Source organism: Oncorhynchus nerka, linkage group LG10, assembly GCF_034236695.1.
Source record: "Oncorhynchus nerka isolate Pitt River linkage group LG10, Oner_Uvic_2.0, whole genome shotgun sequence".
In the NCBI taxonomy this organism is placed as follows: Eukaryota; Metazoa; Chordata; class Actinopteri; order Salmoniformes; family Salmonidae; genus Oncorhynchus; species Oncorhynchus nerka.
Window position 1 is genome coordinate 803049 of NC_088405.1, and position 12633 is coordinate 815681.

At 51.4% G+C, this 12633-nt stretch overlaps 1 protein-coding gene across 2 annotated transcripts in view; it reads left to right on the forward strand.

The window, feature by feature from the left end:
• The first annotated feature begins 1331 nt into the window (after window positions 1–1331).
• The window catches only part of LOC135573627 (protein FAM53B-like), a 30752-nt gene continuing 19450 nt past the window's right edge, over window positions 1332–12633 (forward strand). Inside the window, exon 1 of one of the 2 annotated variants that reach the window (XM_065022904.1) lies at window positions 1332–1559. The gene's annotated coding sequence lies outside the window, so the exon portion shown is untranslated. The remainder of the gene's footprint in view (window positions 1560–12633) is intronic. The other variant, XM_065022905.1, reaches the window with a different exon arrangement.

Consider the following 12633-nt stretch of genomic DNA (forward strand, 5'->3'; position numbering starts at 1 on the left):
GGAAGGTATGAACACTGACGTGTTACCATGGTAACCTCATTACCACCACACAGGAAGGTATGAACACTCTCATATGTTACCACGGTAACCCCATTACCACCACACAGGAAGGTATGAACACTGACGTGTTACCATGGTAACCTCATTACCACCACACAGGAAGGTATGAACACTCTCATATGTTACCATGGTAACCTCATTACCACCACACAGAAAGGTATGAACACTCTAACGTGTTACCACGGTAACCTCATTACCACCACACAGGAAGGTATAAACACTCTGATATGTTACCACGGTAACCCCATTACCACCACACAGGAAGGTATGAACACTGACGTGTTACCATGAAACCCCACCTCTTTAAGGAATACCTAGGATAGGATAAAGTAATCCCTCCCCCCCTTAAAAGATTTAGATGCACTACTGTTCCACTGGATGTCATAAGGTGAATGCACCAATTTGTAAGTCGCTCTGGATAAGAGCGTCTGCTAAATGACTTAAATGTAAATGTTAAATGTACCCCATTACCACCAGACAGGAATAAGCAAATAGTCCTCAAGAGTCTTATGGCTTGGGGTAGAAGCTGTTAGGAAGTTTTTATTTTATTTAGAATTGGCGTTCCGGTACTCCTCTAATCAAGGATAAATAATGAAACATGACTAGAGGTGAAATGCAGTTAACCCTCAAATAAATTGGACCACATTTGCACCTTTTCCTGGACTAGAAACAAGTGTTCTATTGACATACTGCATAACATTATGCAAATATCTGGTGGTATTCTAGTGACATCATCCCAACCCATAATGCTTTTAGGTCATTTGAAAACACTTTACAAAACAACTTCCACTGTGAGACTATTTGCTCAGAAAGTCACTCAAATAAAATATCCAACGCATTTCAGTAGTTTTGGCAATATAACTAACTATAACTCCTTTATCGTGGTTTACACATACATGTGCATTGTGTAATCCTTGTACATATGACCTACTTTTTCACAAAGTTGTTTACGGTCAGTCAACAACTATTACAAACCTTTAAATCTGATTTAATTTTTTTAATGTGCTTTCGATTAGTGCGGTGTGGATGAGACCATCGTTTAGGTGAGGCGGCCGCTATGTGATCGGTAAAGTCTGATACAGTATCTCTCACTATCTTTACATACGTTTGATTATTGACCGTATCAAAACAGTCATAACCACATAATGTATATCTAAATACGCGACAGCCTTGATATCATGATATTTAATAAGTAGACCCGACCACCCCTACGACTAATAAATGGTTCGCTCCAAAGTGCATGTTGTCACAGCGTGTAAATTCAGACTCTGGCTCAATGTCTGGTAGTTGTGAGAGTTCAGTTCCCTGGGTGGGTGTCCATGCAGCACGGGACGTTTGAACTCAATGCTTTGTCTTGTTTTTGTTTGTTTGTTTGTTGTTGCAGTACTATGTTTTTTGCAACAAAATAAACTTGGAAGATGATTCTGCATTTCGAACTGTAAGTTGGTGTGGGAGTCAGACAGACATTGGGACCCATCGAGATGTGCAGCTTGATTCTCGTGAGTTACTACTATAGTTATACATTTTAGCTAGGATATTCTAGGTTAGCAAGCTAGGTAGCTGACTGTGCTGCTAACTACCAAGCCATCTAGCTGACTGTGCTGCTAACTACCAAGCCATCTAGCTACCAAGCCATCTAGCTGACTGTGCTGCTAACTACCAAGCCATCTAGCTACCAAGCCATCTAGCTGACTGTGCTGCTAGCTACCAAGCCATCTAGCTGACTGTGCTGCTAGCTACCAAGCCATCTAGCTGACTGTGCTAACTACCAAAGCCATCTAGCTGACTAACTACAAGCCATCTAGCTGACTGTGCTGCTAGCTACCAAGCCATCTAGCTGACTGTGCTGCTAACTACCAAGCCATCTAGCTGACTGTGCTGCTAACTACCAAGCCATCTAGCTGACTGTGCTGCTAACTACCAAGCCATCTAGCTGACTGTGCTGCTAACTACCAAGCCATCTAGCTGACTGTGCTGCTACCAAGCCATACTAACTAAGCCATCTAACTGTGCCAAGCCATCTAGCTGACTGTGCTGCTAACTACCAAGCCATCTAGCTGACTGTCCTGCTAACTACCAAGCCATCTAGCTGATTGTGCTGCTAACTACCAAGCCATCTAGCTGACTGTGCTGCTAACTACCAAGCCATCTAGCTGACTGTGCTGCTACTACCAAGCCATCTAGCTGACTGTGCTGCTAACTACCAAACCATCTAGCTGACTGCTGCCAACTGACTGTGCTGCCAAGCCATCTAGCTGACTGTCCTGCTAACTACCAAGCCATCTAGCTGACTGTGCTGCTAACTACCAAGCCATCTAGCTGACTGTGCTGCTAACTACCAAGCCATCTAGTTGACTGTGCTGCTAACTACCAAGCCATCTAGCTGACTGCTGCTAACTACCAAGCCATCTAGTTGAGCTGATCTGTCCTGTGCTGCTAACTACCAAGCCATCTAGCTGACTGTGCTGCTAACTACCAAGCCATCTAGCTGACTGTGCTGCTAACTACCGAGCCATCTAGCTGACTGTGCTGCTAACTACCAAGCCATCTAGCTGACTGTGCTGCTAACTACCAAGCCATCTAGCTGACTGTGCTGCTAACTACCAAGCCATCTAGCTGACTGTGCTGCTAACTACCAAGCCATCTAGCTGACTGTGCTAACTAACTAGTTGACTGTGCAAGCCATCTAGTTGACTGTGCTGCTAACTACCAAGCCATCTAGTTGACTGTGCTGCTAACTACCAAGCCATCTAGTTGACTGTGCTGCTAACTACCAAGCCATCTAGCTGACTGTGCTGCTAACTACCAAGCCATCTAGCTGACTGTGCTGCTAACTAAGCCATCTAGCCATCTAACTACTGACTGTGCTAACTGACCAAGCCATCTAGCTGACTGTGCTGCTAACTACCAAGCCATCTAGTTGACTGTGCTGCTAACTACCAAGCCATCTAGTTGACTGTGCTGCTAACTACCAAGCCATCTAGCTGACTGTGCTGCTAACTACCAAGCCATCTAGCTGACTGTGCTGCTAACTACCAAGCCATCTAGTTGACTGTGCTGCTAACTACCAAGCCATCTAGCTGACTGTGCTGCTAACTACCAAGCCATCTAGTTGACTGTGCTGCTAACTACCAAGCCATCTAGTTGACTGTGCTGCTAACTACCAAGCCATCTAGCTGACTGTGCTGCTAACTACCAAGCCATCTAGCTGACTGTGCTGCTAGCTACCAAGCCATCTAGCTGACTGTGCAGCTAACTACCAAGCCATCTAGTTGACTGTGCTGCTAACTACCAAGCCATCTAGCTGACTGTGCTGCTAGCTACCAAGCCATCTAGCTGACTGTGCTGCTAGCTACCAAGCCATCTAGTTGACTGTGCTGCTAGCTACCAAGCCATCTAGCTGACTGTGCTGCTAACTACCAAGCCATCTAGCTGACTGTGCTGCTAACTACCAAGCCATCTAGCTGACTGTGCTGCTAGCTACCAAGCCATCTAGCTGACTGTGCTGCTAACTACCAAGCCATCTAGCTGGCTGCATAAAAAGCTAGCTACCAAGCCATCTAGCTGGCTGCATAAAAAGCTAGCTACCAAGCCATCTAGCTGGCTGCATAAAAAGCTAGCTAGTAGTAAACATGCGTACCCCGATGTAGGCTTATGTCAAAGCAATAATTGTGTTCGTATGATTTAGCAAGTTAATTCATTCAGTCATCAAGCTTGCTATGTAACGATATCTTCTGATAGGAAGGAAACTGTTATTATGTAAGAAAAAGTTAGCTACAACGTTTTCTACTTTGCTCTACTCTGTCTAGCCGGTTGTGCAGCCTAGTTAGTAAGCACAGAAAAACAACCAGCATGCTAGTGAAGATGTTCATGAGGTGGTTGTTTGATTAAAAATGTAACATTTTAATTAGCAATTGATGTGATGAAACGTAACAACCTTTTTCCCACAACTGTCAAAGAAATAGAGGTTGAATGCTCTTTTTATTGTACTGCGAATAACACTTTTCTGTAAAAGTGTAACTAAAATGTGTTTACTGCCTCTGCCTTCGAGGAACATGGCTTGGACTCGGTAGTAGCTAGTTTTTATGGGTCGCTCATGACAACTAGGGCATCTACTATAGCAGTCTGCTAGCTAGTGGTGTCATGTTGGAAAGTCCTGCTCTGCGAGATGCCTTTCTGTTTTCAAAAACATGTCATTGCGTTGACGCGAGTTTATCCAGGAGAGATTTGTCAGGGTCTGAACTCGGGCTTCTGTACTGCTGCGTTGACGTCCCCTTAAATCAAAATCAACCCAGAATGAACTGTAGGAAATACGAGAGTTGTTGTTTTTTTAAAAACTTTTGAATAGTTGTTGTAATTAATAGGTTGCATTGTTAGGATCATTTTCGTCCCATGAGTTTGACAAGCAGATCCTGTATGACAGGAATATATATCTTTGGGCCATAAAGCATCAAGCAGCATTTTTCATGGTAAACAGGAGCCAGAGGGGGGGGGGGGTTGTTCATGGTAAACAGGAGCCAGAGAGGGAGGGGTGGGGGTGTTCATGGTAAACAGGAGCCAGAGGGGGGGGGGTGTTCATGGTAAACAGGAGCCAGAGGGGAGGGGGGGTTGTTCATGGTAAACAGGAGCCAGAGGGGGGGGTTGTTCATGGTAAACAGGAGCCAGTCGTTCATGGTAAACAGGAGCCAGGGGGGGGGGTCGTTCATGGTAAACAGGAGCCAGAGGGGGGGGGGGTCGTTCATGGTAAACAGGAGCCAGAGAGGGGGGGGGGTCGTTCATGGTAAACAGGAGCCAGAGGGGGGGGGGGTTGTTCATGGTAAACAGGAGCCAGAGAGGGGTTGTTCATGGTAAACAGGAGCCAGAGAGGGAGGGGGGGGTCGTTCATGGTAAACAGGAGCCAGAGAGGGAGGGGGGGGTGTTCATGGTAAACATGGTAAACAGGAGCCAGAGGGGAGGGGGTCGTTCATGGTAAACAGGAGCCAGAGAGGGAGGGGGGTTGTTCATGGTAAACAGGAGCCAGAGAGGGAGGGGGTAAACAGGAGCCAGAGGGGAGGGGGGTTGTTCATGGTAAACAGGAGCCAGAGAGGGAGGGGGTTGTTCATGGTAAACAGGAGCCAGAGAGGGAGGGGGTCGTTCATGGTAAACAGGAGCCAGAGAGGGGGGTTGTTCATGGTAAACAGGAGCCAGAGAGGGGGAGTCGTTCATGGTAAACAGGAGCCAGAGGGGGGGGGGTCGTTCATGGTAAACAGGAGCCAGAGAGGGGGGGGGTGTTCATGGTAAACAGGAGCCAGGGGGGGGTGTTCATGGTAAACAGGAGCCAGAGAGGGAGGGGGGGGTCGTTCATGGTAAACAGGAGCCAGAGAGGAGGGGGGTTGTTCATGGTAAACAGGAGCCAGAGAGGGGTAAACAGGAGGGGGAGGGGGTCGTTCATGGTAAACAGGAGCCAGAGAGGGAGGGGGGGTCGTTCATGGTAAACAGGAGCCAGAGAGGGGGAGCCAGAGGGAGGGGTTCATGGTAAACAGGAGCCAGAGAGGGAGGGGGGTCGTTCATGGTAAACAGGAGCCAGAGGGGGTTGTTCATGGTAAACAGAGAGGGAGGGGGGTCGTTCATGGTAAACAGGAGCCAGAGAGGGAGGGGGGGGTCGTTCATGGTAAACAGGAGCCAGAGGGGAGGGGGTCGTTCATGGTAAACAGGAGCCAGAGGGGGGGGGGGGGTCGTTCATGGTAAACAGGAGCCAGAGAGGGAGGGGGGGGTCGTTCATGGTAAACAGGAGCCAGAGAGGGAGGGGGGGTCGTTCATGGTAAACAGGAGCCAGGAGGGAGGGGGTCGTTCATGGTAAACAGGAGCCAGAGAGGGGGGGGGTCGTTCATGGTAAACAGGAGCCAGAGGGGGGGTCGTTCATGGTAAACAGGAGCCAGGGGGAGGGGGGGGGTCGTTCATGGTAAACAGGAGCCAGAGAGGGGGAGGGGGGTCGTTCATGGTAAACAGGAGCCAGAGAGGGAGGGGGGTTGTTCATGGTAAACAGGAGCCAGAGAGGGGGGGGGGTCGTTCATGGTAAACAGGAGCCAGAGAGGGAGGGAGGGGGTCGTTCATGGTAAACAGGAGCCAGAGAGGGAGGGGGGAGGGAGGGGGGTCGTTCATGGTAAACAGGAGCCAGAGAGGGAGGGGGGGGGTCGTTCATGGTAAACAGGAGCCAGAGAGGGAGGGGGGGTCGTTCATGGTAAACAGGAGCCAGAGAGGGGGGAGGGGGTCGTTCATGGTAAACAGGAGCCAGAGAGGAGGGGGTAAACAGGAGCCAGAGGGGGGTTCATGGTAAACAGGAGCCAGAGAGGGGGGGGTTCATGGTAAACAGGAGCCAGAGAGGGAGGGGAGGGGGGGGGGGTCGTTCATGGTAAACAGGAGCCAGAGAGGGAGGGGGGGGGGGTCGTTCATGGTAAACAGGAGCCAGAGAGGGGGGGGGTTCGTTCATGGTAAACAGGAGCCAGAGAGGGAGGGGGTCGTTCATGGTAAACAGGAGCCAGAGAGGGAGGGGGGGGGGGGGTCGTTCATGGTAAACAGGAGCCAGAGAGGGAGGGGGGGTCGTTCATGGTAAACAGGAGCCAGAGAGGGAGGGGGCGTTCATGGGGGAGGGAGGGGGGTCGTTCATGGTAAACAGGAGCCAGAGAGGGAGGGAGGGGGGTCGTTCATGGTAAACAGGAGCCAGAGATGGTAAACAGGAGCCAGAGAGAGGGGGGGTCGTTCATGGTAAACAGGAGCCAGAGAGGGAGGGGGGGGGGGGTCGTTCATGGTAAACAGGAGCCAGAGAGGGAGGGAGGAGGGGGGGGGTCGTTCATGGTAAACAGGAGCCAGAGAGGGGGGTCGTTCATGGTAAACAGGAGTCCAGAGAGGGAGGGGGGTCGTTCATGGTAAACAGGAGCCAGAGAGGGAGGGGTAAACAGGTCGTTCATGGTAAACAGGAGCCAGAGAGGGAGGGGGGGTCGTTCATGGCCAAACAGGAGCCAGAGAGGGAGGGGAGGGGGGAGGGAGGGTCGTTCATGGTAAACAGGAGCCAGAGAGGGATGGGGAGCCAGGGGGGGGAGGGGACGTTCATGGTAAACAGGAGCCAGAGAGGGGGGGGGGGGTAAACAGGAGCCAGAGAGGGGGAGGGGGTCGTTCATGGTAAACAGGAGCCAGAGAGGGGGGGGGTCGTTCATGGTAAACAGGAGCCAGAGAGGGAGGGGGGTCGTTCATGGTAAACAGGAGCCAGAGAGGGAGGGGGGTCGTTCATGGTAAACAGGAGCCAGAGAGGGAGGGGGGAGGGGGTCGTTCATGGTAAACAGGAGCCAGAGAGGGAGGGGGGGTCGTTCATGGTAAACAGGAGCCAGAGAGAGAGGGGAGGGGGGGTCGTTCATGGTAAACAGGAGCCAGAGAGGGAGGGGGGGGGGTCGTTCATGGTAAACAGGAGCCAGAGAGGGAGGGGGGTCGTTCATGGTAAACAGGAGCCAGAGAGGGGAGGGGGTCGTTCATGGTAAACAGGAGCCAGAGAGGGGGGGGGGGGTCGTTCATGGTAAACAGGAGCCAGAGAGGGAGGGGGGTCGTTCATGGTAAACAGGAGCCAGAGAGGGGGGGGGTCGTTCATGGTAAACAGGAGCCAGAGAGGGAGGGGGGTAAACAGGAGCCAGAGAGGGAGGGGGGTCGTTCATGGTAAACAGGAGCCAGAGAGAGGGGGAGGGGGGGGGGGTCGTTCATGGTAAACAGGAGCCAGAGAGGGAGGGGGTCGTTCATGGTAAACAGGAGCCAGAGAGGGAGGGGGGGAGGGTCGTTCATGGTAAACAGGAGCCAGAGAGGGGAGGGAGGGGGGGGGTCGTTCATGGTAAACAGGAGCCAGAGAGGGAGAGGGGGGGTCATGTTCATGGTAAACAGGAGCCAGGAGCCAGAGGAGCCAGGAGGGGGGGTCGTCATGGTAAACAGGAGCCAGAGAGGGAGGGGGGGGGGGGGTCGTTCATGGTAAACAGGAGCCAGAGAGGGAGGGGGGGGTCGTTCATGGTAAACAGGAGCCAGGTAAACAGAGAGAGGAGGGGGTCGTTCATGGTAAACAGGAGCCAGAGAGGGAGGGGGGGTTCATGGTAAACAGGAGCCAGAGAGGGAGGGGGGTCGTTCATGGTAAACAGCCAGAGAGGGGAGGGGGGGGTCGTTCATGGTAAACAGGAGCCAGAGAGGGAGGGGGGGTCGTTCATGGTAAACAGGAGCCAGAGGGAGGGAGGGGGGGAGGGGGTCGTTCATGGTAAACAGGAGCCAGAGAGGGAGGGGGTCGTTCATGGTAAACAGCCAGAGAGGGAGGGGGTCGTTCATGGTAAACAGCCAGAGAGGGAGGGGGGGGGGTCGTTCATGGTAAACAGGAGCCAGAGAGGGAGGGGGTCGTTCATGGTAAACAGCCAGAGAGGGGGGGGAGGGAGGTCGTTCATGGTAAACAGCCAGAGAGGGAGGGGGGGGGGGGGGTTGTTCATGGTAAACAGCCAGAGAGGGAGGGGGGGTTGTTCATGGTAAACAGCCAGAGAGGGAGGGAGGGAGGGGGTCGTTCATGGTAAACAGCCAGAGAGGGAGGGGGGGGTGTTCATGGTAAACAGCCAGAGAGGGGGGGGGGGTCGTTCATGGTAAACAGCCAGAGGGGGGGGGGGGTCGTTCATGGTAAACAGCCAGAGAGGGGGGGGGCGTTCATGGTAAACAGCCAGGGAGGGGGGTGTTCATGGTAAACAGGAGCCAGAGAGGGAGGGGGGTTGTTCATGGTAAACAGCCAGAGAGGGAGGGGAGGGGGGGGTTGTTCATGGTAAACAGCCAGAGAGGGAGAGTAAACAGGAGGAGAGGGGGGGGGGGTCGTTCATGGTAAACAGCCAGAGGGGGGAGGGGGGGTCGTTCATGGTAAACAGCCAGAGGGGGGGGGGGGAGAGGGGGGAAGTTCATGGTAAACAGCCAGAGAGGGGGGAGGGGGTCGTTCATGGTAAACAGCCAGGCGTTTGAGTCGTACGTTAACATGTGGTCTTACACCTCTTGATCTTTATCACGGCTGGATGGTAGAATATGTTGTCAGTTGTGGTCTAGTTGTTACAGTCACAAGGCTCTGTTTTTAGCTGAGACAGCAGGAACTGAACGTTGAGATGACTGTTGTGGGTTACTGTCCATGTACTGCTGTTTAAATAGGTCAGTGACAGTTAGACTTGTCTTTTTAAAGGTTGTTTGAGAGTGTCTCTAGATTGCTCACAGTTAGACTTGTCTTTTTAAAGGTTGTTTGAGAGTGTCTCTAGATTGCTCACAGTTAGACTTGTCTTTTTAAAGGTTGTTTGAGAGCAGTCCAGAGATTGCTCACAGTAAACCTCATCTTCCCATGGATCAGATATTTGGCCTAATGGAGACGGTCACTTTTCTAAAATGTTAGCCAGAATCTGTGTTCAGTGTGTCCAGGTTGGCCCTGTTCATTAATGGGCAGAAAGTAGTGGGGGTCGGGGTAAACTATTCATGTTAAAAGACAGAGAGGTTGGGGCTACAATGGAAAGCCATGCTGGTGGGTGTTTCCTAAACAGCCACCTCCACCATTCTCTTGTTTCTGAACCAGAGGAGGCCTGGTATAGACGCCAACCCACCCGGTGCTGTTTCCTAACCCACCCGGTGCCGTTGCTTTTTCTAACCCACCCAGGTGGGGGGGTCGTTGCATGGTCCTAACCCACCCGGTGCCGGTTGTTCATAACCCACCCGGTGCCGTTGTTTTCCTAACCCACCCAGGTGCCGAGCGTTCCTGGTAAACCCACCCGGTGCCGTTGTTTCCTAACACACCCAGAGTGCCGCTGTTGCAGGCTGTAGGCCTTCTTTTATAAAGTAAACCCACTAAAAAGCAGGCCTCTCTGCCTTGGCTGCCATGCATAGGCTTGCTGGGTGGGTCTTTGTGTTTATGGTAAGTGGCTGGGGCAGCTGCATGCTTATGAAACCATTACTGGTCTTACACCTGATCTCTGACACGGCCTAAACCATTACTGTGTCCCACTAGTCTCTGACAGCGGTCCTAAACCATTACTGTGTCCCACTAGTCTCTGACACAAACCATTACTGGGGAGTCCCACAAGCTCAGTTAGACTTGTCTTTAAAGGGTCCAACCAAACCATTACTGTGTCCCACTAGTCTCTGACACAGCTCAGGGTCTCCTAAAAACCATTACTGTGTCCCACTAGTCTCTGACACAGCTCATGGTCTCCTCAACCATTACTGTGTCCCACTAGTCTCTGACACAGCTCAGGGTCTCCTAAACCATTACTGTGTCCCACTAACACCATTACCATTACTGTGTCCCACTAGTCTCTGACACAGCTCAGGGTCCTCCCTCAAACCATTACTGTGTCCCACTAGTCTCTGACACAGCCCAGGGTCTCCTCAACCATGCATAAACCATTACTGTGTCCCACTAGTCTCTGACACAGCTCAGGGCCTCCTCAAACCATTACTGTGTCCCACTAGTCTCTGACACAGCTCAGGGCCCCCCTAAACCATTACTGTGTCCCACTAGTCTCTGACACAGCTCAGGGCCTCCTAAACCATTACTGTGTCCCACTAGTCTCTGACACAGCTCAGGGTCTCCTAAACCATTACTGTGTCCCACTAGTCTCTGACACAGCTCAGGGTCTCCTCAACCATTACTGTGTCCCACTAGTCTCTGACACAGCTCAGGGTCTCCTCAACCCTAAACCATTACTGTGTCCCACTAGTCTCTGACACAGCTCAGGGTCTCCTCAACCTAAACCATTACTGTGTCCCACTAGTCTCTGACACAGCTCAGGGTCTCCTAAACCCTAAACCATTACTGTGTCCCACTGTGACACAGCTCCCAACCATTACTGTGTCCCACTCTGACACAGCTCAGGGCCTCCTAAACCATTACTGTGTCCCACTAGTCTCTGACACAGCTCAGGGTCTCCTCAACCATTACTGTGTCCCACTAGTCTCTGACACAGCTCAGGGTCTCCTCAACCCTAAACCATTACTGTGTCCCACTAGTCTCTGACACAGCTCAGGGTCTCCTCAACCCTAAACCATTACTGTGTCCCACTAGTCTCTGACACAGCTCAGGGTCTCCTCAACCAAACCATTACTGTGTCCCACTAGTCTCTGACACAGCTCAGGGTCTCCTCAACCCTAAACCATTACTGTGTCCCACTAGTCTCTGACACAGCTCAGGGCCTCTAAACCATTACTGTCCCACTAGTCCTGACACAGCTCAAACCATTACTGTGTCCCACTAGTCTCTGACACAGCTCAGGGTCTCCTCAACCCTAAACCATTACTGTGTCCCACTAGTCTCTGACACAGCTCAGGGTCTCCTCAACCCTAAACCATTACTGTGTCCCACTAGTCTCTGACACAGCTCAGGGCCTCCTCAACCATTACTGTGTCCCACTAGTCTCTGACACAGCTCAGGGCCTCCTCAACCATTACTGTGTCCCACTAGTCTCTGACACAGCTCAGGGTCTCCTCAACCATTACTGTGTCCCACTAGTCTCTGACACAGCTCAGGGTCTCCTCAACCTTAAACCATTACTGTGTCCCACTAGTCTCTGACACAGCTCAGGGTCTCCTCAACCCTAAACCATTACTGTGTCCCACTAGTCTCAGACACGGCTCAAATTGTTTTTGACGCACAAAACGATTTAGGCAACAGGGGAACTTGCTCCAGAAGGGGGGTTGAATTTCTCTGCTTTAATCAAGAAGCTTGATGTTGACATCTAGCCGCTTAGCAAGTTAGAAACCCTGATGCATAGCTGGAGCCCTCTTAGTCCTTATAGTTTTATAAGCAGTAGTGTAGCTCGCAGCAAGGTGAGAGTGCATCCAACCTAGATGTTTCGGTATGGTAGACTGGCCTTCGAATGGGAGAATTATAGTGTTGTGTCCCCAAGTCAACTTCAGGGAAACACAAGACGATGCCTAGTCGTCTCCTCTGTAATGTGGTTTGGTTAGCCTATAGCCTATAGCCTTTAGCCTATAGCCTTTAGCCTATAGCCTTTAGCCTATAGCCTTTAGCCTATAGCCTATAGCCTTTAGCCTATAGCCTAGTCTGCCAAACAATAGGACTAATTGATGTACTGTTATCTCCAGAGCACTGTAACCACCACAAATCCTGCTTTGACCAATTGGAATACAACACGTTCACCGACCCAGGCCTAACTGTCAAGGTTCTGTATCCTACAACACGTTCACCGACCCAGGCCTAACTGTCAAGGTTCTGTATCCTACAACACGTTCACCGACCCAGGCCTAACTGTCAAGGTTCTGTATCCTACAACACGTTCACCGACCCCAGGCCTAACTGTCAAGGTTCTGTATCCTACAACATGTTCACCGACCGACCCCAGGCCTAACTTCTCAAGTCTCAAGGTTCTGTATCCTACAACACGTTCACCGACCCCAGGCCTAACTTCTCAAGTCTCAAGGTTCTGTATCCTACAACACGTTCACCGACCCCAGGCCTAACTTCTCAAGTCTCAAGGTTCTGTATCCTACAACACGTTCCCCCGACCCCAGGCCTAACTTCTCAAGTCTCAAGGTTCTGTATCC